The 26,461-nt window shown below is 42.6% G+C and overlaps 1 non-coding gene across 1 annotated transcript; it reads right to left on the reverse strand.

Annotated features, from left to right (window-relative positions):
* Positions 1-22,501: 22,501 nt before the first annotated feature.
* LOC142443876 (U2 spliceosomal RNA) lies at positions 22,502-22,692 on the reverse strand. The gene has a single exon (XR_012783604.1). It is a non-coding gene; the product is annotated as a U2 spliceosomal RNA (small nuclear RNA).
* Between the last annotated feature and the right edge of the window lie 3,769 nt (positions 22,693-26,461).

Below are 26,461 nucleotides of genomic sequence, written 5' to 3' on the forward strand. Positions count from 1 at the left end.
AGAAAATATACAGAATTTTACAACATCTCAAAAAGAAAATAACAAGAGACCCAATCAAGTAATGTGAAAAGATATGAACACAGTTCACTAAAAATGAAGGACAAATGATTAACAGATGTAAAAAAAAATGCCCATGATCACTAGCCTTCAGTGAGATGCAAATTCAAACCACAATGAGAGCACTTAACACCTAATTCCAGCCAAAACCAAAGAAGCAAAAACGACAAATGCTGGCGGATATGGAAGGATTGGGAGTCATATATACTGCTGGTGGACTTATAAATACATACAGACACACACAAGTACCATGCAGCCACTGTGAAAAACCATCTCACTACTTAAAACAACCAGTACTTGAAATCCCATATAATCCAGCAATACCACTAGTAGACATCATGGAAGTCTTATACCGAGGAATATATTTTTAAAAACAACAAAGGAAAAAAGATAAAGGTCCATCAAAAAGGAATATTAAACACTACATATTTTAAATGAGTCAAAAAGGATCTCAAAGGATAAAGGTTTATATTTTACCTTAACTGCATCTGCAATCATCCACTTTCCAAAGAATTCTGCATGACAACAAGGCCATTCACATTCTTGTTTAATAGTACAGTATCTCTCCAATTAACATGGGTCAAGAGAGATCAAATGTAAAATCAGACATTGGACTTGGTACATATGCACACAGGATGAGTCCATCAGCTTTCCCAGTCTCTGTACTCATGTGGTTTCCTGCAGGATTTACATTGTATTCAAACAATGTGGCAGACATTTTGTTCAGCCCTTTTGTCCAATTATTACATCATAGTTTATCCTATGGGCTTTCTGGAACATAAAATAAAATGTAATTGGATACTGGAGGCACTGTCAGTCACCAAAAGCATATGCATGGTAACGTTTCATGTATTCATGAGGTGTCTGCTATACAAATCCCAAACCAGAACTGTCAGTTAGAATCCTAATGTAGTTTACTGACAGATGAGGCCAAAAAATTTGCAGTCACTATATTGCCAGAGCTTTCCTCCTGCATGCGATCAGTGTTATGTGATGTCAAGTGATTCCCTGTGGGGAGTTTTCCCATCTTGACTGAACTTAAGCCTTTTCACTGTCATGTGTTTATGTCAAGAACACTGGTAAAAGTTTACCTACACTCACTATAGCTACATGGGACTATCCTACAAGAAATAATTGATGAGACATGAACTCTTAATTTTTAAAAAAACTTTAGAGAGTAAATTGGTTTTCCATTCAAAACTTCCTATGTAGATTGCAATCCCCAAGATGTACCAGCACGCTCCCCACTTTCGCCCTCCCTGTATTTTACCATCATTATTCATCCTTTTCTGTTCTGTCTTGCTTTTAAGATTTTTTAACCATAAGCAAATGCTGTTCTTTTTATTTGGAATGATTGATTTTTTTAAGGAGTGTATACTTCTTGGATATTATTCTTCCCCTCCAAGCGTGTATATTGTTGGGTTTAAACCTGAGTCAGAGGAGTGAGGACAGTTCTAAGAGTGAAGGGCTATAGTCTTGGTATTCCACTACTTTCCATCAGACCAGTAAGTCTGGTCTGTTTTATGATACTGAGTTTTGTTCCACTTTGTTCTCCCAGTCTAACAAGGACCCTCTTTTGAGATCCTCTTCAGAGTAATTAACAGTGGTAGCTGGGTACCACTTAGTTCTTCTGGTCTCAGGGTCATGGAGACTGAGGTTTGCTGTAGTCCATTCAGCCTCTGAACTAATTGTCCCATACATCTTCTATTTTCTCCAGTCTTATTTTATGATACTGTTGTGCTGTGTCTGGGTGGTAACAAAGAGCATGCAGATGGAGTGGACACTACTGACATCTGGGAGGGCACTCTGCTGCTTGGCATAGCTGTGATCCAGAAACACCAAATTCAGCTCTCGTTTGGGTACTGAAAGCCTGAAGAGCAAGGAGGTGCCCATGCGCTGTGCAGAACTTTGGAAGACCCTCTCTCCACAACAGTGGGCCATGTCAGTAAAGTGACAGCCATTCAGAGAATGTGTAGTCACATGGTAAGTTACAATTATCTGGTCCCACAATCAGCCCAGACCAAGCCCTAGTACCTCTTTGTTTGGGAAGATTTGTTACACTTGCCCCATTGAAAGGTTTTCTCATTAAGAATTTTCTCATGTTGAATTATACTTGACTTCTGCATATTAGATATTCCACATTTAAAGGTTTTCATGTGTGAAAAATCTGATGTATTGTAAGGCACAGTTTCTGGCTGAAAGATTTACCACCATCACCATATATATAAAGTTTTTAAGCAGAATGAATGCGTAGATGAGTTTTGAGATGTGATGTCTGGATAAAGGCTTTTCCACATTCACCACATGCATGGGGTTTCTCCCCAGTATGAGTTCGCTGATGAAGAGTGAGGCCCTTCTTCCAGGTAAAGGCTTTTCCACATTCACCACATACATGGGGTTTCTTTCCTGTGTGACACATCTGATGTGCTCTAAGGTATCACTTCTGGCTGAAAGTTTTACCACACACATCACATACATAAGGGTTTTCTCCATTATGAGTTCCTAGATGAGTTCTGAGATGTGCTATCTGAATAAAGCCTTTGCCACATTCATAGGATTTCTCTCCAGCATGAGTTCGCTGATGAGCAATGAGATCACTGTTAGTACTGAAGGCTTTCCCACATTCACTGCATACACAGGGCATCCCTGCCACATGCATTTTCTCATATTTCTTGAGGTATGATTTTCTATGAAAAGTTTGGCCACGTTCCAAGCATTCATATGGTTTTTTTTCCTTTATCAGTTATTCGATAATGTGCAGTGAGTTTGAATACTTTGTCGAATTCTTGCCCACACTGACTACATTAGTAATTCTTATTTAGTATATGAATGAACTGATGCTCACAGAGGATAGACTCCTTGATGAAGGTTTTCCCACATTTATCACCTATGTGTGGTTTCTCAATTTTGTCAGAGTCCTGATGCTGAATGCACTGTGACTTCATACCACTGGATTTTTCACACTCTGAGAATTTCATTCCAGTACAAAATTGCTCTTGTTCAATTTCAAGAAAAGGTTTCTCATCCCCATTGAGCACAACTGACTTCTTTATTTTGCTGCTATTCTTCAGATTTAATGCAAGAATGATTAAACCTAATTCTACATTTTTTTCATGTAAGCCAAATATCTCATAATTTTCCTGTAGAGGAAAATTATTTTTGTGATGAAAAATATTTTCCAATGTATTAAATTTATAGCATTTTTGGTTTTGTCCAGATTTCTTTTATGTTGCGAGTGCTGCAGCGCATGATCATCAACGTTTTGGATCTCTGTAAAGGAAAAGAACATTGAATCTTTTCATCATCTCGATTTACAATGGAACCTAAAAACATGCATTGATGCAAGGTAGATCTTTAGTGACAACGCTCATATGAATGTCAATAAAATACTATGCTTAATGCTTCTTGCCCACCATTACAAATGTAATTGTGTAAACAATCCAAATTGTAAAAACAGTTACTGTAGAAACCGGGTTAAATTTGAAAATGATGAATGAACCGATATTTAGTAGTTGCTTAAATATGCCCAAGAAAATATACAAAGAACGTAACACAAGCATGACACTGAGACCCTTAGACCATAGGGGTGGTAAGGACTGCTAATTTCAGTTGCTAGACGTCAGATATTCATTCTACCAATCTTTACTGGAAGACAGCTAAGTACTAGACAAAGTTGGGAATGTGAAAAATGGAGACTGTTCTAGTTAGGAGAAAAAATTTTATAAGTATATATGAAAGTTATTATAGTACACAAAGATATTCCTTATGTTAATGGAGAGCCTACACTCTAGCTTACAAAACTCAATTTCCAGTGTCCTGTGGTGTCTTCCATGTTGCTGTGATGTTGGAAGCAATGCCACCCAGTATTTCAAATTCAAGCAGGATCAACCATGGTGCCCAGGTCTTAGTGGAATATCCAGAAAGACAGACTGGGAGCAGGAACTGGTAATTTACTTCTAGAACATGAGCCCCTCGGGTTTACTGGCACCAGAATAACATTTTAGAAGTACTAACTTCTCAAAGTACAGTCAACAGCAATGATGTGAATGGAGTAACGCTTTGGGGACCTTCAGTGGGTGACAAGGCATCAAAGAAAATGAGAAAAAATGAGTGAAAATAATTAGAAGATGAAATTTATGAAGTATTATCAAGAATAATTTTAAGTTGTCAAAAGCAAAATGAAATGTTCAAATGCTTACAGTATATGTATTATTGGACATTAAGTTGTAGCCATTTTAATTAGATAATCAAGTGGTTTATATGACTGAGATTGACAAATTCAAGAAGACTAGTGTTATACTCAACATCAAAAAACACATTGCAAAATCTTTCCTGAAGTTCAATGTTGTCAGTGGTAGGTTAAGAGTTATGTGCCTGCAAAACCAGTTACTACAAGTGTTATTTAAATTTTTTCACCAAGTGTTAAATCAAAGTGTGGGATCAAGCCCCATAGTCAAATGAGTCCTTAGGAGCAGCATGTGAAATTAAGGAAGACGAAGCAGACAGCAAAGACAGGGTACTGAGGCCTCATCTGCAATGCCGAATAAGTGATTGAGTTCATTTAATGTCCGGAGCCATGAGGCCTGGCCATTGCCTGGAATTTATTAGGACTTGCCTGGAGCCATGAGGCCAGGCCATTACTTGGAATTTATTAGCCTGAGCTCTGGGCATTCTTCTACCCCAGCCTACGTGACAGAGCACTGCAGCTGTAAAGCTTGAGCAAGCAAGGGGTGATGCTCTTTAGATAAGCACCTGTGTCCTGCATCCCTTTGATTGGGCAAAAGATCGTCTTCCCCTATGCTTGATTTGCATGTACATGCCACTCCTCTGCGTACCTAATTGAAGACTGTAAGCCCTAACTGACTCATGGGCAGGGCACGCTCCCCTGAACTCCCTGATTGGCCTGTTGCCACTGTAGCCTAATCTGCATGTGCAGCTGAGGCTGCCCCCTTGGCTGGCCCTTATAAGCTGTGACTCTTTGTTCATTAAAACAGGACTTGATCAGGATATTGTCTTGTCTTCATTCTCCGTGCCTCTTGTACCCCCCAATTCCCACTCTCTCCTCCAGGACCCACAGTGAACGTCCCGCGGGACGGGACAATTTAACAGTGAATTTATACAGTAGCAAGGCATGCAAGCCTTCAGCAGGCATATACAACAAAATGGGCAAAATATGAATCTGGGATAGACTGATTCTTTTAGGAGAACGCTTCATGACAAGTATCAAGCTGTGGGAATTGAGGACCAGGAAGAGAATAGAAGCAGACAAATTCGCTATTGTCAGAATTAAAGAAGCCTGTAAGACCAGGATTCTGGGTGGAGGGAGCCTTCGCATCGGTGGGCTACAGAAGACTCGCAGTCATAATTTTTCTATTAAACTTCATCACCATCATCCTCACAATATCTTCCCATTAAAGTGATACCTTAATGATATCTCATAAAAGCGCATGGCTAATCACGAGCAGCCCCCAGCTTTTTCTGTAAGAACAGAAGTGTTATTGTTCTCCCTGCTCAAGGAATAAGTCACTCCCCTCTATCTGCTCTCAGCACTGGGGCTAAGTAACTCAACCAACTAGTTCAGGGACCTCCATGGTCAGACACTGACCACCTTGTTAGGTATGTATGTGTATGTAAGTTTGTATAGTAAACTAGTTTATATATGGTTGGGGGAAGGGAGACACCTGTTTTGGGGTGGGGGGATGGCTTGCATGGCCCTAGACTATGTAAATTGGTGATAGAATACAGTCTCTTTCTCTATCCCACTCAGACCAGGCATCAAGGAGGTGGGGAGTGCCTACATGCTTTTGTCTGCCTTTTTAGAGCTGTTGTTCAATTACACAACTATCCCTTAGCACTCATCCAGAAGGCATTTAAGAGACAAAGAAACAGTTGACTCCTAGAGTGACAGCAACAAAGGGAACCTGTTTAGTCTATTATCCAGGTTCTGTTTTCCACAAAAAGGAAATTTAAGGGGTGGGGTGCGGTTGATAAAGGGGAGTTGATATCAAGGACTTCAAGAAGAAATTGTTTTGAAACTGATTGTGGTATCAGTTGTAAAATGCTGCTTGATGTGATTTAACTATGGAATGTTCTGATATGTATAAGAGCTCCGAATAGAATGATTTAAAAATATATTCAAAATTTGACCTGACTTTTGCAGACTGAAATTGCAGACATGCATTTAATGACAGAATCAAGAATACAGGATTTTTAAAATGTCTCATTTTCACTGACAAAATTATCAGAGGAGTAAACAACTTTAAAGATAATCTCACAGGTGGAAAAACATTGAAGGTAGAATGCTAAGGGATAGCCTACATTGATAACTTTTCTGCTGGAAAGATGGCCTTAAATACCTTAAAATAACACAAGTCATAAACGTGTTGCATCAAAAGGAGTAAAATATAGAGAAACGTGTATGTTAAGAAATCCCAACAGTGAAGGCAATTTGACCATCTCTATTCGAAAAAGGAAAGAATAAAGAAAACTTTAAAGGGACAGGAGAACAAATGAGCAAATGGAAATGAGAAACTTAAGGGAAAATCCAAGTGGGGAAGCAAAGGAAGCACAAGAGAGACCCGTTTATGGCGGGAGCTCCAAGCTGGGGGTGGAGAGATACTACAAAGGGAAATCCATTCTTATTCAATGGGGGAGGAATGTGCTGTATTTGGAGGATGGTTAAGAATGAAAAGTTCTAAAAAAAAAAAAAAAGAATTAAAAGTTCTCTGTTTGGAGAGAAGCTTGCAAGTTAAGACTTTCATAGTAAGGTGGGAGAACATAAAAAAGGGAAAGGTTTGAGAATCTCCAAGAAAGAAAATTGTGGAACCAAACATACAAATCAATGGAAATCTAATCTCACAGAGCTAGAGGAGTTTTTCTCTGTACATCTCTGAAAAGTGAGGACTCACATTGAAGCATGGAGTTTCAGTGTATGATCTGACCCCTATCATGGATGCGAGGCCTTATGCCAGTTGAATCAACTCCCCCAGAAAATTCCCCTTAAGGTTTTTTGCTCACACACCTGAAAAACTTCCACTACAGCTTTTTTCTCACACAGACCACAGTTGTTCTTGTTCCAATTGAGACAAAGTTTCTGGGTTGACAACAAAATAACCAATTCATAAGAAATTGCAAAATATTAGACACACAAAAATTAAACATAGGTTTGTGAAGCCTGTAGTGGTGTATTTCTGGGGAAATAATATTCAAAGCAACAAAGCAAAGGGTGTTCGTTCAAGTGTATTAGACTGCACCCTCTAACCTAGGACCAGAGGATGCAATGAGAATCTACCTCTTGAGTTCACTACAGACACTGCAAAGATTTTAATACGTAAGGTGGGAATTCTCCTCACCAATGCAAACCAATTTGCAATAGTTGTCCAACATCACATCCTGATACAGGGTCTTCTGAGCAGAGTTCAGGAGCTGCCATTCCTCCCAGGTGAACTTTACAGCCACATCATCGAATGTCAGTGATTCCTGTAGAAAGTGGAGACTATTTAATGAGGTATTTTCCATTTGAAGATTTAAAAGAGTGTATCTTACAATAAAGAAAGCAAGAGAGTAATAAAAACTATTCTGTGATAGTGCATTCCATAATTTGTGGTAAACTGAAGGTTGGGAGAAACTATTTGAACTTATCGCTAAACTTGCAACCACGGGCACAAAAAACTAGCCCTATTTTGAGAAAGATCTCATTGTTCTGAGATAAAAATGGTTTCAATACATGTTCTTCAGGCCAAATAAAGTGCCCCCTGCAAAAGAACTCCATTACGGAGCAGTCTTAAAGGAGCTACCATAGTAGATGCCTCATTTCTGTCTCTGGATAAGTCGCTAAGACTGAAGGTTGTCTGTAGATAAGAGCAATCTTGTTCTATAGCAAACAATCCATAATTGTAGCAAAACCTGGGAAGGTTTGGGAGTGGGGGTGGAAGGTTTGAGGTCAGGTACCACTAGGTCAAAGTGGCGACTCACCTCCATTTTTTTATTGTTACCTGTTTATATTACCCATTGACTATATAAGTTAACTGTAACATGTACTTGACTTATGAGAGATTTGTAAGCCCCTTTATTTATACCCATTGGAAAATACATTCCCTCTCAGTTTTGACATGGGAAGAGGAGTCCCTGTGCCTGTTGTCTGTCTTGTCTTTAATATTTTCCACAATCGCAAAGTTGCTCCTGAGGACCCATCTGAGTGTTGGGGCCACCCATGCCCCAACAATAATGCACCCACTCATAAAACTAGAATTTTCAGAAGTGAAATTATCTGAATGATCTAGAAAGAGCTCAGATTTATACTCACACACAGTAGATAAACACAGACCTGTTTATATTAACAAGCATGTTAACAGTATATGTGAAATGGAATTAGGAGTCCTAACAGCATCTCCATTATGAGATGTTCTATACCTTCAGTGCTGACAGCTATCCGGCTCAATTCAGAACTGATCCCTATGATGGAAGTTCAAAGATACCTCAGTTGTCCAAAATTTGTTGTCAATTCTTACATAAGTCATTCTGCCCACAGCATTGTCTCTCTTCTGGGTTTATTAATCCTTTGCTATGGCCACACAAAACTCATAGATAAAAGTGATTTATTAATGAACAAGGTACAACTCAGGATCAGGAACAAGATGCTATAACTCAGGACCAAGAACAGAAAGTTTATAGGCAATATCTACCTTCCTGAGTGCAGAACAACGTTCTATACTCCTAAAGGCCACTTTAGAACAAGGTCCTCTTGCCTACCTTCGGACAAATTCTTCTCAGCCACCTTTGGAGAGTATTGCCTTAACTTTAATTACAATGTCCTCTTGGACCTCCCATCTTTCACTATATGCTCTCCAATGGGCCTCTCCTAGTTCTGTTGCCATTCTAATCTTGCCTAGGCGGGAAAGGTGCTAGATGGGCCCAAGAAGCCATCATGTCAAGATGGAGAGACAGAAAGAGTGAGGGGTGGGATAGAGAGAACTGCCTGCAGGCATGGTTGAGAAGAGACAGTGGAATATTGGCCTGTCATCTGACCTGCTGGTTTGGTTTTGTTAGCTCTTGCAGGCACATGGTTCAGCTTGAACTCTTGAATTGGGAATTTTTCAGCTTCCAGAAATGCAGGAGCCATTTCCTTGACATCCCTGTAACTGGGAGTCACCTGTGTGACCTAATTTCAGAGTTTCCACCACTCTGTGAACCAAAAGCCTGCTATGTGACCTTCCCATTTGGGTTCCTCAGCCTGCAGCCTATTAGCTGACCAGATTCAACAACTTCACTCTGTGAGGCAGTGGACTGTGGTCTCACCTGATGATCTGGTTCATCAGCCTTTGTAAACACATCAATAAGGTGAATCCACCAGACCAGCGGTTCTCAATCTATGGGTCTCAACCCCTTTGGGGATCAAATGGCACGTTCAGAGGGGCCGCCTAAGACCATCAGAAAACACATATTTCCAATGTCTTAGGAACCAAAACACCGCTCCTCTATCTGTATCCAGGCAGGTCCACCCACGTGCAGATACTCCCACATATGAGTACCGGGTGTGAAGACTATTACCCATACTACACATTGCTTCAAAACAAAATTTCATTTATTTGTCATTAGAAACAAATATTTCACAATATCTAATTACATACTGTTTTGTGATTAAACACTATGCTTTAATTATGGTCAATTTGTAACAATGAAAACACGTCCTGCTTACATTATGATACCTAACAGCAGCAAAATTACTCTTATGAAGAAGGAAGGAAAATAATTTTATGATTGGGGGTCACAACGTAAGGAACTGTATTAAAAGGTTGCCGTATTAGGAAGGTTGAGAACCACTGCTCCAGAGTGATAACTGACCTATGGATTTGGGACTCACCAGCTTCTACATCTTGAAGAGTTATTTACTTGGTGGCTATTTAGTTTTGCGAGATACTGCAGGGCAAATCATGGAACATCCTGAACCTCTACCTCATAGGGACAGGTCTACTGCTGGTCCTGCAAAATGAACTGTAATATTCATGGAGCAAGAGATATACCAATGAAGATAATGACCAGGGCAGATGGGACACAGTGACAGAGCCAATGGTGAGAGATCCACAAAGAGCTTTTCAGCCAAGATTGTCGGACAGGCAGGCAAGATCAAGAGGACCATATCACCAAGGAGCTGAGAGGAGACTGTAAAGATGGAACTAAGAAATAAGCCTATATTGAGAAGGCACAATGGCTGAGAGGGGCAGAAAGAACAGGCCTGCTCTGAAAAGGAGCAAATCTGCCTACATGTTTCCTTAATATGAATCCCAATGTCTATCCTATTGATTCTGATAGCAAGTTACATTTTGTTACTTAGTAAAACTTGTACCTATGACTGGACTGTAATTTATATGTAGCCACTGCAAAAAATTAATGAACTGAGAAGGAGATAACTGTGGTAAAGATAACTGCTGTTAGAACTGGAAAACCATTGGAGAGTACATGTATGTTTAAGTTCACATGAATCAGGGCTGAAGCTGATGGTTGATTCTCTCTCCTACATCTAGAATTAGAGGAGGTGAAAAGCTGACACCCATTTTTAAATTAGTATTGCTACAAGGCCCATTCAGATGCATTAATGAGAATGCTGCAGTTTGGGAGACTATTTAATACCACCTTCAGAAAGAAACATTAAAGAAACTTACTCAGACAAAAAACCTATGGAATAATGGACTTTCCTAAAGAAGTGATCTTATTTCTCCTTAAAAACAAAGCATAGTGTTAAATTTGAATGATTCTCATGGATTGCCCATAGAATAATGAATTATCAGTTGAAAGCTCATATCACCCAAAGAATCCGTAGTGATGTATTATGTTCAATGTCAGTAGTTTAGTGTTATTCCTGTGATCAACATATTCCTAATCTTCTCCATCCCAATGTTGAAGTCAGAGTCAAAGTTCATCTCTAACTTCTACTATTTCAAATTTCCACTTTCCAAGGAACCGAATCAGTTATTATACAGGCTTCTGCACTTCCAGTAGGAAATACAGAAAAGGATAAAATGCATCAGAATTACCTGAGCCTTGGTCATTTTCTTTGGTCCTTGTAACACTGCCAACAACGGGGATGCTCTATGTTTGTCTTATCTGTATCAGCTCCAATGATGTTCACAAATTTCAGTCTCTCATGAGGACATCCCAGAAATAATAATACCCAAACCAGGCACTTCTTCCTCCTGCAGGCTGATGGGAGGATACAATGAGAGTAGTTTAGGTCCAGATGCTGTAAGTGTTCCTGTCCATCTTTTTAACACAGTCCCCAATACTGTTAACGGTCTCCTATTGAGTGACGGAAAACATGTTAATACCATGAGCAATAAAAGCTAAAACTCATAATTTTCAGACCTATGAGTAAAAGATGACTTTATAATAAATAGAGATTGGACAACCAAATACACATGTCAATAAGAAGAAACAATAAACCTGGACCGCTACCTCAAAGCACATGGAATATCAATTCCTTACTGTGGGACTCTCAAGGAGAATGACAAATCAATGAACCTTTATGATGATGGTGTTAATTAAAGCATCTGGAAAGTTTGAAATGGGCTATATAAAGAACTATTATAAACGGAATGCTATTTTTCTACAGGAGCTGTAAATTGTACTATCACTTTAGAAACACTTTCAAAGTCACCATCAAGTAGAGTTACACATATAAGCACCGATAGGACAGAGGAGAACTGTTCTATAGTTTCTGAGACTAGAAAGCCACGGCAGGCAGCTGATGAGTTTGTACCTCTAACCTTGAGGTTAGCAATCCAACACTTAACACATGTCAAAACCAGGGCTCCAAATTAAACACTTATATATATATATCATCTATTAGTTTAAAATCTATATACATGTATGTATATAAGAATGAAGACGTAAACATCCCCCATAGTGAGTGCACTTTTGAACTCCAAGACAAATGACATTTTTATTGTAGCATTATTTGCAGTAACCCAATTCAGTTAGTTTACCTGTACGTCTTTCTAGAGATGGCCCCTTAACTCCTTCCAAATGTTTAGGTGGGTGTGTCATCCAACAATGTGAATGAGGAAAAGGAGATCTGGTGGCACATAGGTTACTGTTGGGCTTCTCACAGCAAGGTCAGCAGTTGGAAACCACCAATATCTCCTAGAACGAAAGATGGGGATTTCTTCTTTCACGAGTGACATGGCTTTCTAGTCCACTAAAGACTGACGGTCTTGAAAACCCACATGGGGCAAGTTGTACCCTGTCAAATAGGCTCGCTATGAGTCAGTGTTAACTTGATGGCAGTGAGTTTGGTTTTTTTGGTTTAAGAGAATGGTGAAAATTGCCAAATAGATTGATACCCTTGAGACTTGGGCTATGCAAGTAAGCTGCCTGAAAACCCAACCTGGAAATGAGTCACATTGGACGTCTGTTAGGTTTAACTGAGGCATTTCTCAGACAGAAATTGGGATCTCACTACCATCACAAAAAGAGAGAGAAAGAGCCAGGAGTAGGAGCCTTTGAAACTCAGATTCTTGACTGAAACTCTTCAATCCAGCAGACAGGCAGCTGTGACACAAGAGCGGAAGTGATGGGGAGAAGCAGCAACAGAGACATGGTGGCTGCAGAACCAAGAGACTGAAACAGAGCAGTGCAATTCCCAGGCCACAGAACAAGAGAGCTGAGTGCCTCTGGGCAGGAGGTTAATACGTGAAGTGGTGTACATCTGAGTATTTATCTGGGGAACCAGATCTGCCAACCTACACAGAGGTCCATGAGTCTAAGGGACAGAGTGGGCACTTATCTGCAGAACTAAAAGACCTTTGTAACACTTGCCCATTCAGGACAGAAGCCAAGGGGCTGCAGGGCCGCACTTTAGCTGCAGGTATGGCTGTCAAGATGCTGTCCCAAAGTTGAACTGTATCTTGAGTCATTTAGGATCCAAATTGTGTGTTAGGGTACAAAAGTTACCCCTATGCCAAATATAATTTAAGGAGAATATTTACTGAACTTTAAGAGAAAACAAAACACACACACACACACACACACACACACACACCAGATGGATAACGGAGACCATTAGCACGAGGTCAAAATAACACCTGAGGATTCACAGCCTGGACCCTGGATAACAGGGCACAGAACAAAAGGCATGTCACAGATCATGACTGGTGGCAGATCAATACATCACAGGTACAGGTGGGACTTCAGAAGCAGGAAAGGGACCATGACTAGGACATGTACCTTATTCAATAGAAGATCTTACAAGACTGGTCCAGGACCTTTATACAAAGCCAGTCAAGGCAAGACTCGACAACATCCCTTGTTCTGTGCTCAGTAAGGTGACCTCCATCAGGCATACACCGAGGCAGGCCCGCGGAGAGGGCTGGCTGCAGGAGTACAGGCAATTTACTTTCTAATGCATTCTCCCAGAGGGGGAGATGATCTATATCCTTGGTTAATGATCAGAGAGAATTTAATGGCGACTTAATAAAGTGGGAACGCAGCAAATGGGCACTGCGTTATTACTGTCACCAGCAACCCAAACCTAAAACCCCACTGACTGCCATCGAGTGGATTCCGATTACAGCGACCCCTTTAGGAGCAGTTGGACCTGCCCCGGGTGGGTTCCCGAGATTGTAACTCTTGACAAGAGTAGAAACCCTGCTTTTCTGTCCAGGTGTGGCTCGTAATTCTGAACTGCTGACCTTGAAGTTAGCAGCCCAATCTGTAACCACTGAGGCCACCACTTTTTGCAAATTGGAGCGCTCAGAATTTAAGAAGCTCTCATACAATTATAAGCGGTTGTCCATCCAGTGAATTCTGTCGTTCAGGGAGAGGCGCAAAGCCCTCTGGCCCTGACGGGCAGGACAGCCCGGCGTTTGCGGTGGGTGCTCTCCCTGTTGGACCCCAGAAAGCATGGCTCCCGCCTGCTGCCCACCGAGCTCCTCTGCCTAGCCTCGCCCTCAGGTGCCAGGGTCCTGACGCTGCCCGTCCCCGCGTCACTCACCAGGTTTCAGACAGAAACGCACTTGTTCTCCTCACTCACCGTCGTCCCGACAACTTACACTTACTTCCCAAAGGCTCCACCGCCCTGGCGGTGCTCAGGACCCTCTTCAAATTCCTGAGGCAGCTCCGAGTGTCCGGGGACGGTGTGTGTGACTAAGGCGGCCGCCAAAGGCCAAAATACACGCCAGTCGCTGGTGACACGCACTTCCGGCCCTGCCCTGCACAGACTTGGTGGAGGGCGCCATGCTTAGATTGTTCTAGTTTCATACACCTTATTCGCATGGCCGTAGGGGTGGTGTGTGTCCCACTTGTTCTAGTTTCATACACCTTATTCGCATGGCCGTAAAGGGGTGGTGGTGTGTGTGTGTGTGTGTGTGTTTCCCCCACTTGTTCTAGTTTCGTATACCTTATTTGCATGGCCTCGCGCATTCATTTGGAGGGAAAGACAAAGTGTAATAGCCTGAGTGGAACCATCTTGTAGCAGTCTCCATTTTGTGTCAAGCTATGGAAATTCCCCTGAGGTTAAGGTCAAGCAAACATTTGCCAGAAAATAGCAGCTGCAAGATAAGGCCACACATCTATCTCAAAGGAAAAAAAGACGTTTCAAAATGTCAAGGCTAACTGCAAAGTCTGCTTCTGTTCTTGCTTGCTTGTTTGCACAGCTAAAAAGCCCCCATTGTTTATCCCACCCTATAAAAACCCAAGTCTGAAAGCAATCAAGACCAGCCATTCTCCCTCTCTTTGAGGAGGCTGGTCCCTGCGCAGGTTCTTTTTTCTCTTTTCTGTCCCCCTTAAATAAACTGTTTTGTTTCTTACCAGAGAATGAGTTGTTCTTGTCTGGTTCATGTACAACATTTTGGAGGTTCCACCAAGATCTGGTGACCAGGATGTACATTAGCGGGACAAGCGAGACCCCGGGAATGGGTGTTCTCCTCCGCATGTGCCTCAACTAGAGGAAGGCCTCAGAAAGACGTTCCTCCGTCCCGGTTGTCGGATCTTGTCCAGAGCGCTACAAGGTTGGTGTGCACACTCTGGGTTGCGAGGATAGGCTCTGTTGGACGCAACTTTAGGGCACTCCCAGAGGGCCAGAGAGACATCTCTGTGTCCTCCTGTATCTTTAAACTGATGCCTCATTGATGACATATTCTTATTTTCTTTATATGTTTAAGTCCTGTGTTTCTTGTATATTGTTTTTTTTCGCTGTGTGTTGCTTGCTCGCAGTCCTGCTTGTCTTCCATGATTGTTTAATTTTTTTTTTAGCAGGTGAAGTGAAACCATGGGACAGACAGTCCACTCGAGTACAGTGCCTTTTGAATAATTTCTCTGAGTTTTCTAAAAGGTCTATGTTAAGTTATGGATTTTATAAAAAAAATTCGTCTCATCTCAGGACCTTTTCTGAGAGAGATTGGGTTGCGGCAGTGTCTGATTGAACCTCAGTGGGGACCTTTTCCCTATCTCTTTTATACCAGGTGCAGAAATATGTCTACAGAAAACCAGGTCATCTGGATCAAATCTCCTACATAAATGTGTAAATTGACATAGCCTCTAATCCTCCTCCGCATATTTGGAAGTTTCTTCCCCACAAGCGGGTGGCAAGGAATAGGAGACTCAAGTAAAAATAAGACGCCCCAGCGACTTTACCCTGTCCTCCGAGTGCTGAAGGGAGCTTGACACCCTTCCTCCACCAGGAGCCCTTCTTGTGGCAGCCAAGCCCTCCTGCTCTGCTTCCTCCTCCATACCCGCCTGCTGGGGCGGGCTCAGCACCTGGTACTGCAGAAGCTGCCTCATTCAGTCCTCCCAACACGGAGGGTGTGTGTGTATGTGTGTGTAAAGGTATACGCTGAGGCAGCATGCAAACAGGGCAAGCCTGCTGAAGTCCCGGTCAGTATTTTTCCCTTGAGACAAACTGTTCCTCCACCCGGGGTGGACCAAGCAGTCCCCTTCATGGTGTGTGTCCCTTTCTCCACCAGTCACCTCTACAACTGGAAGCAACAAAACCCGTCCATCTCTGATAAGCCCCAAGGCTTAATCTCCTTATTAGAAACTATTTGTCATACCCACCAGTCCACTTGGGATGATTGTCAGCAACTTTTACAGGTTCTCTTCATGGCGGAAGAACGGGCAAGTATCCAGAGGTCACCACGGAAACTGAGGTACTGTGGTCCACCTCCCTGCGCCCGGTACCTCAGCCCAAAAGGCAGAACGTATCGCCGTGACACAGGCACTCAAGCTGGGAAAAGGAAAGTCCGTTGATATGTGGGCAGATAGCCGTTATTCTTTCACTTCAGCTCACTTCCATGGAGCCTTATCAAGAAAGGGGACTGCTAACCTCCGAAGGAGAGGAAAGTGAGCACAAGGCTGAAACACAAGACCTCCTTTGAGCCTTGTGGGAGCCTAAGCGTCTCGCTACAATCCATTGCAAGGTCCATCAACGAGGACACTCAACGGTGATCCGAGGCAACAACCTGGCTGACCAGGCAGCCCAGAAGGCAACATTGGCATCACCAGGACCAGTAATGGGACTAGCAAATACAGAAGGAAAACAGCCTCTTACCTTGTTACAGCCAAACCTGCCTACTCGCCTGCTACTCAAAACAGAAATGGGAACTGGCACACCGGTTAGCAAAAGGGGCTGGTCAAATAGCTTGTATTAAAGACCCTGACGGGTGGCTGATTCTCCCTGGTCCCCGCAAGTTGGTCCCAGAGGAGACTGGCAGGGAATTGGTGGATCAGTTGGATCAGACCATCCATTTGGGAGGAAACAAACTCTACTCATATCTGTCTAAAGGATACAAAATTCCAAATCTTCAAAAGTGGACACAGACAATGGCCGAAAACAACCCAAGTAAACAACCACTGCCACCACCACCAATCCCCACCCCCTCCACCCCCACACAGAAGACATCAGCCACCCCAGCCACGAGAGCGAGGACATTCCCCGGTCAATACTGGGAAGTTGACTTTGCCGAGGAAAGCCAGGACTGTATGGTTATAAATATTTGCTGGTCTTTGTAGATACCTTCTCTGGTTGGACAGGGGCTTTCCCAACCAAGGCAGAAACGGCCACCGTGGTATGCAAACTGCTGTTAACTGAGATCCTCCCTAGATTTGGCATTCCCTGGTGCACTGGCTGTGATAATGACCCTGCCTACATGGCCCAAATTTCTAAAATGATCAGTAAAATGTTATGTGATAGCTGAAAGCTCCATTGTGCCTATCGGCCTCAAAGTTCAGGTCAAGTGGAGAGAATGAGTGGAAGCTTAAAGAAAGTATTCGCTACATTATGCACAGATACTGGCGAAAACTGCCTAAGACTTTTGCCTTTTGCTTTAATGCGCATCCATTGCACCCCTTACCTTAAAAACCTTGCGCCTTATAAAATTATATATGGTAGACCCCCTCCTTTCCTACCTAGGGTTGGAATGGAGCAGTTGGCTCACCTCACTAATATTGAACCTTTAAAGTCTATACAGGCTGTGCAGGGAGTCCGCAACACTAACAACGCCTTGTTGCACCGCCTCCACCATCCAGACACCGCAGGAGATCCCGGATCGGAGCAGTCGCATGGATCCGGACCCTTCCATGACCTAACCCCTGGTGATTGGGCCTGCGTCAAGCGGCACAAGACCCCTGCACTAGAGCCAAGGTGGACTGGGCCATAGCAGGTAATCCTTACCACTGCGACCATGGTAAAGGTTGCAGGCAAGTTGCCATGGATCCAGTACACCCAAGTGAAGAAAACCATGGTGGGACATGTTCCCAAGGAATGCACCATACAGAAAACAGACAACCCACTCACGGTAAAGCTGTGAAAGCTACCCTAATTGAACGAATCCTGCTGTGTAGTATCAGGGTCAATGCCAACCGCCATTGACCACATCCATACATCTGGACTCTGACAGACTTTACTACTGGCACTATCACAAACACCAGCACCCCCACCGTGCTTTCCCCCACCGTTGAATTTGATTTGTGTACCCCGTTTAAGCAAAAAATAGCAATTAACTCCATTTCACATTATGGCTATGACAGGCGGGGGGCTGTCTTTTAAAAGTTTATGGTGTAGGGAGGCAGGGATAGAATGGTCGCTGTAAACAACAGATATATATGCGTGCCCAGCCGACGGTGGCCCTTCATGCCAGCCTACCACTGAGTTTTATTGTGCCAAGAGGGGATGTGAAATTATGGTGGCTGGCAACAACCTGGCTACTTCTTCCCATTTTGGGGAGAAAAGGACATTATCACTGGTCTGTATGCCATGTAGGGGCTTGTAAGTTCATAAAGTGACAGGTTAAAAACCACCAATCACCAGAATGGGTAACTGGAAAAACCTGGGGAGTTAGATTATATGTCAGTGGACCAGATCCTGGTGTTATAGTTATGATTCAAAACTGGCTTGCTCCTACAAAACCTGCCCAGCCTATTGGACTCAACAAGGTTCTAAATCCTCCTGTAAAACCCAGGCCCACATCCCTGCCTCATGTTACCAGGACTTATACCTCCGAAGTAACCTCCACACATAGCCCAGAGCCTGAGGTAGCCAAAATAACCCCCCCACACCCCTGTGTTACTAGAAGTTAAAACCCTAGAAACCTTTTTGGCTTTTATAAATGCTACTAACCCAAACTTCACCAGCGATGGTTGGCTATGTCTTAACCCGGCACCACCCTACATTGTAGGAATTGGATCTAATGATACCTCCTCAGTAGCCAACATCACACTGTCCTATGATAATAACAGTGTGTGCAGGTGGAAGGAAGCTTGGGAAATGTCCACCTTAACTCTGGAAGAGTTACAAGGGAAAGGACACTATTACCAAACCAGCTGGAAACCCCAACGGTATAGTCGGTATTGTGCCAGTGTTTCTGTTATACCCAGTTCCAAGGAACCCATTCTGTTAGTAGCCCCACCAGGAATGTGGTTTGCTTGTTCTACTGGAATCACTCCCTGCCTGTTCTCTACAACCTTACTGACCTCTAACCATTCTGGACTTTGTATATTGGTTCATATTTTACCCCAAGTGTTTCTGTATTCAGGGGAAGCCGGGTGGCAGCATTTTAACACTTATTCCAGAGTCAAAAGAGCCCCCCATATTGGTTCCTTTACTTGTGGGACTAGGTGTAGCCAGGTCAGCAACAGTAGGAATGGTGGACTTAATACAAGGAAATGAAAATTATAAAATTTTAAGTCAGCGAACTGATAATGATTTACTGGATTTAAAGAAGTCTTTCAGTTATCTAGAAAAATCCCTCAATTCCCTTGCTAAAGTAGTATTACAAAACAGGCGAGGATTAAACATTTTATTTCTTAAGCAAGGCGGCCTTTGTATGGCTCTGGGTGAAACTTGCTGCTCTTATGTCAAGCATTCAGGAATAATCAAAATACCTTAGCTTTAGTCGGAAAAAGATTAAGCAAGCGAGAAGAAAACAGAAAAAGCCAAGAAAGTTGGTTCCAGCAAATGTTTAGCTGGTCTCCATGACTCACCACCCTAATCTCCAGCCTAGCAGGCCCTCTGCTTTTGCTTTTAATAGGACTAACTTATGGCCCACTAATCATCAATAAATTAGTGCAGTTTGTACAAGACCGAGTGCAATCTGTCAAGTTGTTGGTACTAAGTAAATCGTATGACCGACTAGCCCAGAGTGAGCCCTTTCCACAGCCCTATGAACGCTTGCACCTGGAAGATTCACAGGTGGAATAACCACAGGCAGGAATGTGATAGTTAGCCTGAGTGGAACCATCTTGTAGCAGTCTCCATTTTGTGTCAAGCTATGGGATTCCCCTCAGGTTAAGGTCAAGCAAACATTTGCCAGAAAAAGCAGCTGCAAGATAAGGCCACACATCTATCTCAAAGGAAAAACGACGTTTCAAAATGTCAAGGCTAACTGCAAAATCTGCTTCTGTTCTTGCATATTCGCACAGCTGAAAAGGCCCCATTGTTTACCCCCCTATAAAAACCCAAGTCCGTGAGCGATGGAGACCAGCCATTCTCCCTCTCTTCAGGGAGCTGGTCCCTGCGCAGGTTTTTTCTCTTTTCGGTCCCCCTTAAATAAACTGTTTAGCTTCTTACCAGAGACTGAGTTGTTCTTGTCCGGTTCATGTAAAACACCTTGACTTCCACTAATGATGTCCTTCATCGGGTGCCTTCTGTTTGTGTCTTTGTATTCTCTTTGTCTCTATTATGACTTAATAAATGTTCTCCTTAAGTTATATTTGAGATTGGAGTCCCTTTTGCAGTTTGTAACAGAGCACAAGCTAGTTTCTGGTGGCAGAAATGAGTGAGGAGGCACACACAGGACAGATCTGTTCTGGAGACCCATTTTCAGTATAGTTTAAAGGGAACACTTGTTAACTCTTAAGAAACACAGACAGCACAAAGACACAAACTCATCATCTGGATGAGGGAAGCCACCTACAAGTGGAAATGGCTTCCCAGGTTCACAATTGAGATGTGAACTAATGAGGGTGTGGGGGAGGGGCAGGGCAAAGGAAATGGTCATAAAAGCATGATTGGTGGCCAATCAATACATCACAATAACAGACACTTGTTTGATACTGACCCAGGGCCTCTGAGACCCCTGTACAGTCTCATTTGGTAACCTCCATCAAGGACCCAGACTTGGAAGCTTATAAGCAAGACCGCCCTCCCCAGATGCCTGGAGAGAGATGAAGGTAATCCTCACTCCAAAGCCCTCTGCCTGAGGGCCATGTTACCTACAACCTTGCTTCCTAGACAGAAAGCACTCAATGGAAGCTTACTCTGTGTGGGCTCTGCAATCTATGTGAGGACTAAATCTATGCGGGGATCTGGGGCTGTCACTGCTACTGTGCCCTTTTGCAAAGCAAGGTGCTGAGAAGTTAAGCTCTAATACAGACCTTGTTGATCAGGGGAGTGGCCTGATGACTGCAAGGCTGGCCTCTCCTTTCAGTAAAGGCCATGCTGGGGTCCCCTGCTCTCCTGCCCGATAACTGACAAGGAGGGAACCAGCCCTAGGCAAGAACCCACCCTCAATCAGGCCTTTCTGGCCTGAGGTGTGAGGGTGAATGAGGGGCTCTGGGCAGGAAAAGGGGACTGGCATATTCCCAAGACCTAAGGCAAAGAGGCTTGTAACCAGCTTAGAAAGGATTTAACTGGAAATATCCCAGGGGGTCGTGGCGACCTGGAACGCAGGCAGACCGGATGCAGGAATAGTAATATCTGTGGGGATCTGGGCACAGCTGGGGATGCAGGGTCTGTAAGGGACTCTGAGCCTGGGTTGAGCATAGAAACAGAGACTCACTTACCCTCTGGGGACGCTCAGGCTGCACCTTCTCAGTCAGAGGAAGTGAGTTCTGCAGGAAATTGTGTCACCTGGGTAGGGGTGGGGTGTTTCCCAAGGGGCGGGGTCTGGAGGTAATGAGGGCCTCCTGGAGGGAGGGGCCTGGAAGTGAAGCTCAAAGCCTGGAGTGGCAACCATTCCCTTCTTAGTATCTTCTTAGTCTGGAAGTTCTGCTAAAAGCTCTTCACTTGGGTGACCCGGCTTGCATTTGAAACACCTTGCATTTGAATCACAATAACACACAGCCTGGAGATAAAGACAACCTGACAGAAAAGTGGTGGGTGGAGGGCTTGCTTCCCAACTTCTTAGACTTGTTAATTAGCAATTCAGGAAAAGTACATAATATTAAAACAAAAAAAAAGTTGAATGGGCTAAGGCTTTCCTTTAAGAACAGTTCTAAGTAGACAGAGGTAATAAAGTGAGCACAAACCTGATAAAAATGGACCTTGTCTTAGTGACAATAGAACACATCACTGAGTGATTGAAATTAGCAATTCAGAGAGAAAGAACACCTCATTAAATTAGCTGGGGAGGTTTCTGATCTATTTCATTGTTTCACCTATAATCACATGGGTTGTCTTTTCTTTATCTGAATTCATCTAATGTCCCATTCAATACCTTATGTACATTGGTCTGTCTTTGATAGTCAATGATCCACAAGATTTTTACCTTCCCAATCTTTAGTGTGGCCAGGATTGTTTATCATTGCTATTGAAACAGCAAGTGAAAAAGCAGAATTTGGACTCACAATGAAAAGTGGTCAGCGATCATCAGGCAACCACGGAAAAAAATAACTTAAAAGACTTTTGACAGAGGACAATTTCTATTGGACACTGAGATAGAATGAATTTCTCTGCCATGGGAATGTGTTCCTTATCAACTCTGAAAGAAAGCATATTGCAATTTAAAAACCAGCAACAACAGTTTCTTCCCTCTTTTCTCTTGTCCCAAGTCTTAGTCTGCTTCTTAACTTATGTCTATTTGTCTAAGCGTTTTACTATGCTGCTCTCAGTTTCCAGCATAATTGATAAAGTGACCAATGGGGAAGATCGGTGGGGGGTGGGGGAGGTTCTTGGGTCCTTGAATAAAAATTTGGTCTATATGGAGCAACAAAAATTTTCTTTCTTTTTTTTTTTTTTTTTTGGTGCACCGTTCCTGGAAGCACTGCAATACCAGGTCGATGCATGGAGGGGACGGAGCAAGCTCCTATTCCAACTCCCTGCTCCAAAAATCCATTTAATATATTGTCCTCTGATAGAGAACGTATCAGATATTAAACTGATAAGAACAGATACTACACTTGATCTTAGCCAAAAGGCCAAGAAGCGATCATAGAATGCAAAAACAGTATTGTAATATATTTTTTCAAATTTCAACATAAGTACAATTTACAAATATAACACATTAAAATTATGTATAGTATTATTTTTTTCATGGACATATTTCTCATTTGATTGAAGTTTTTGAGTAGATTGCTGTCGTTGTTTAAAAGGTCATGAAATTTATCCCAAGAATTTGTAAAATTATGTCACACATGAAATTGCTTTCAAAGTCTCAACACTTAATTGTGATTTTTCTGATGTACACACTTTATTTAACATAGAAAAAACACATTCAGTCGCAGCATTAGTGCCTGGTAAGGACAGCAGGTATTTCACAATTTTTAGTGCATTATTGTATGGAACATGGTTTGTTTCAAAATGATGAAATATTTCTAACCATTTGTTCTCTATTATGAGTTTTGCTGATGCCCAAGGTTTAACCTTTTCCTTATCAATATATTTTTAATAATTATACCTCATTAAAAAGATCATTTTCAGAAATAATACTATATGGGAAATTTTGAGTAATATGATCGAATGATTTTTGCACATAATTCCATTTAAGTTCTTGTTTTAATGAAACCCAATGAAAATGTTCAATATAATTATAATGTACTGTCCACTCTTCTAAATAATCCATGCAGTTACTATAGAACTTTTCAGCGTGATTCATGATATCTGCACGATTTATTGCACCGTGCTCTTCTAGCTGGCTTATACTATTATGGATTGTTAACGGAAGAAAAATATTCTCTAACTGCTCTTGCCACTGAAATTCTAAATTATTAACTTCATTTGCTACTTCGATTACCAAAATTTTGTCACCTTTAATAAGTTTTATAGTATTTTGAAAAAGAGCTGCTTGATTGTGTGAAAACTCTAGCCAAATGTTTGAAGATTCCTTTTTAAAAAATTCTTCTAAAATTCTAGGACATTTATCCTGTGATAGAAAGTAAGATTTCAAAGGATCATATATTTTCAAAATTCTTTTGACAGAGGGCCAAACAGCTAACCAGCACGTTTTACTGTATCCAAGTATTTTCAGATATTCGACTTCCGCAGTTTCACAAAACCCTTTAAGCATTTTAATGTGCACATCGTATATATAGCAATAAGAATATATTATATATATATTTACATATTTTAGGGGCTCATACAACTCTTATCACAATCCATACATATACATACATCAATTGTATAAAGCTATAAAGCACATCTATACATTCTTTGCCCTAATCACTTTCAAAGCATTTGCTCTCCACTTAAGCCCTTTGCATCAAGTCCTCTTTTTTCCCCTTCCCTCCCTGCTCCCGCCTCCCTCAAGAGCCCTTGATAATTTATAGATTGTTATTTTGTCATATCTTGCCCTATCCGGAGTCTCCCTTCCCCCCCTTCTCAGCTGTCCCTCTCCCAGGGAGGAGGTCACATGTGGATCCTTGTAATCAGTTCCCCCTTTCCAAGCCACTCATCCTCCACTCTCCCAGCATTGCCCCTCACACCCCGGTCCTGAAGGTATCTTCCACCCTGGATTCCCTGTGCCTCCAGCTCCCATATGCACCAGTGTACAACCTCTGCCCTATCCAGTCCTGCAAGGTAGAATTCGGATCATGGTAGTTGGGGGGAGGAAGCATGCAGGATCTGGGGGAAAGCTGTGTTCTTCATCGGTACTACATCACACCCTGACTCCTCTCCTAACCCCCTCTATGAGGGAATCTCCAGTGGCCGACAAATGGGCCTTGGGTCTCCACTCTGCACATCCCCCTTCATTCACCATGGTGTGTGTATGTGTGTATATTCTTTTTTTTTTTTGCATGTTGCCTTATACCTGGTCCCTTTGGCACCTTGTGATCGCACATGTGGGCATTGTTGCTTTTGAGCTAGATGGCCGCTTGTTTATCTTCAAGCCTTTAAGACCCCAGACGCTTTAAGGTGATTCTGTTAGGTAGCTTAGCCTAGGAAATTGGGAAGTCCATTTACGCATGCCCAGGAGAGCCAGCAAAAGACAAAAGCTGGATTTTCCCGCTGGTGGGCTTGGATGGGCGTTACACCTGGAGCAGCCCACCTGGGCTGGGTGATTGCAATTCAGCCAATGGAATCGACCTGGGGTCGTTCACCACACCTCCCCCAGGAACCCTTTAAAAGGCAGGGACCGGAAGGGAGAGGCCCTCTTGGGCTCTTGGGCTCTTGGTCTTTTGGTCTTCTCTTGCTTGGATGGTCTGGTCGTCTTCGTGGGAAGGGAGAGATCCTTGCGTGTCCCGGAGCAGTCTCTGCCAGGCCGCATGGTCAAAGGAATCCTATGGGTGCCGCGTAAAACCTGATGCTTCCTTGAACTTTCATTAAATTCACTTGGATCACGAGCCCGGCTTCGGCGTGAAATCTTTCTCGCGTAGAGCTAAGGACCGAGGCTGAGATTTAGGCCGGAGAGAGAAACCTAACAATTCCTCAGTCACCTTAAAAATGGTCTCTTACAATCCTTGTCTTACAATCCTCACAGCTGTGCATAGGGCCAGGAAAGACAATTAATATACATCTACCATATCAACACTGTGGGGGGAGGTCGGATGCTTACAGACATCCTCCCTGAAGAGAGTCAGTCACTAGGGAGTAGGCCCAGCTCCCTGCTGTTAAGGAAAATGGACAGGCCTGCAGTCATTGATTTGGTTCCTGCAGGTGGAGTTCACACCCTACTGATAATGGCTCCTATGGAGATCCAGAGAACAGGTCATCCTAAATCTAGGATCCGCCCATCTTGTCACATGTCTACCCCAATCCCTCCTCTTCCTATTGGTGTATGTCCCTAGACCACCCCTTTTAACTGCTGTAGAACCTATAGTGCCAATTCTTCCTGTGACATATGTCTTTACCTGTGATCAGTGGGCTTGCATGCCCCCAAAAGGTATTTAGGCCTGGGTTAGCTATGATAGATCTCTCTCTCTCTCTCTCTCTCTCTCTCTCTCTCTCTCTCTCTCTCTCTCTCTCAGCTCCTCCTCTCCTCCTTCCCTTCCCCCTCTCTCCACATGAACCACCAGGCAGGGCTGAGGTGAGCAATGCTACCATGAAATGTGTGTCTGACTCCATTATTTGACTCTCTCTTCTAGCTCTCATGTTCTTGATGACTTTAATATACTACTTATATATCTCAACCATGCAATTGTGCTTACTGAACCCGTAATTACTGGTGGGGGACTGGCACCCCCCCCACCTCGTACCACACAACACAATTTTAATTTTATACGAAATAAACAGAATATTTTCTTCAGCTCTTGGATACTCAAGTACACTAGAACACTTTAACTTCCATGTGGAGCTTATCTATGTCTGAGACCACAAAAATTAACCACTACATCACCTGTCTCGTTTTGGACTATTTTTATAAGGACACTACCTGCTGTGGTAAAGATGAAACATTATGGTTTATAAAATACAAAAAACAAAAGCCTACGGAGCTTTTACTCTGCTCCTTATGGTTCTATGAGTCAGAATTCACATGGCAGCTCTGACTTTATTGTTCTTTTAAATGCATTCTGTTATGCCATATAAGTAAAACCTTAGTGTGTTTGTGTATTTGCAAACTAGAGGCAAATACAAAAGATAAATCACTTCAAACATGGTGCTTGGTAGAGGGGAAGCAAACAAGAGGAAAACTTTAGATTGACAAATCCTAAAACAGGCTCAAATACAAGAACAATTCTGAGGCTGATCCAGGACAGGACAGTGTTTCTCCCTGTGGTACACGGGGTCACTATGATTTGGAACTCACTGAGTGACCCCTAACAA

The sequence above is a fragment of the Tenrec ecaudatus genome, chromosome 3 (assembly GCF_050624435.1).
Source record: "Tenrec ecaudatus isolate mTenEca1 chromosome 3, mTenEca1.hap1, whole genome shotgun sequence".
NCBI classification, from domain to species: Eukaryota; Metazoa; Chordata; class Mammalia; order Afrosoricida; family Tenrecidae; genus Tenrec; species Tenrec ecaudatus.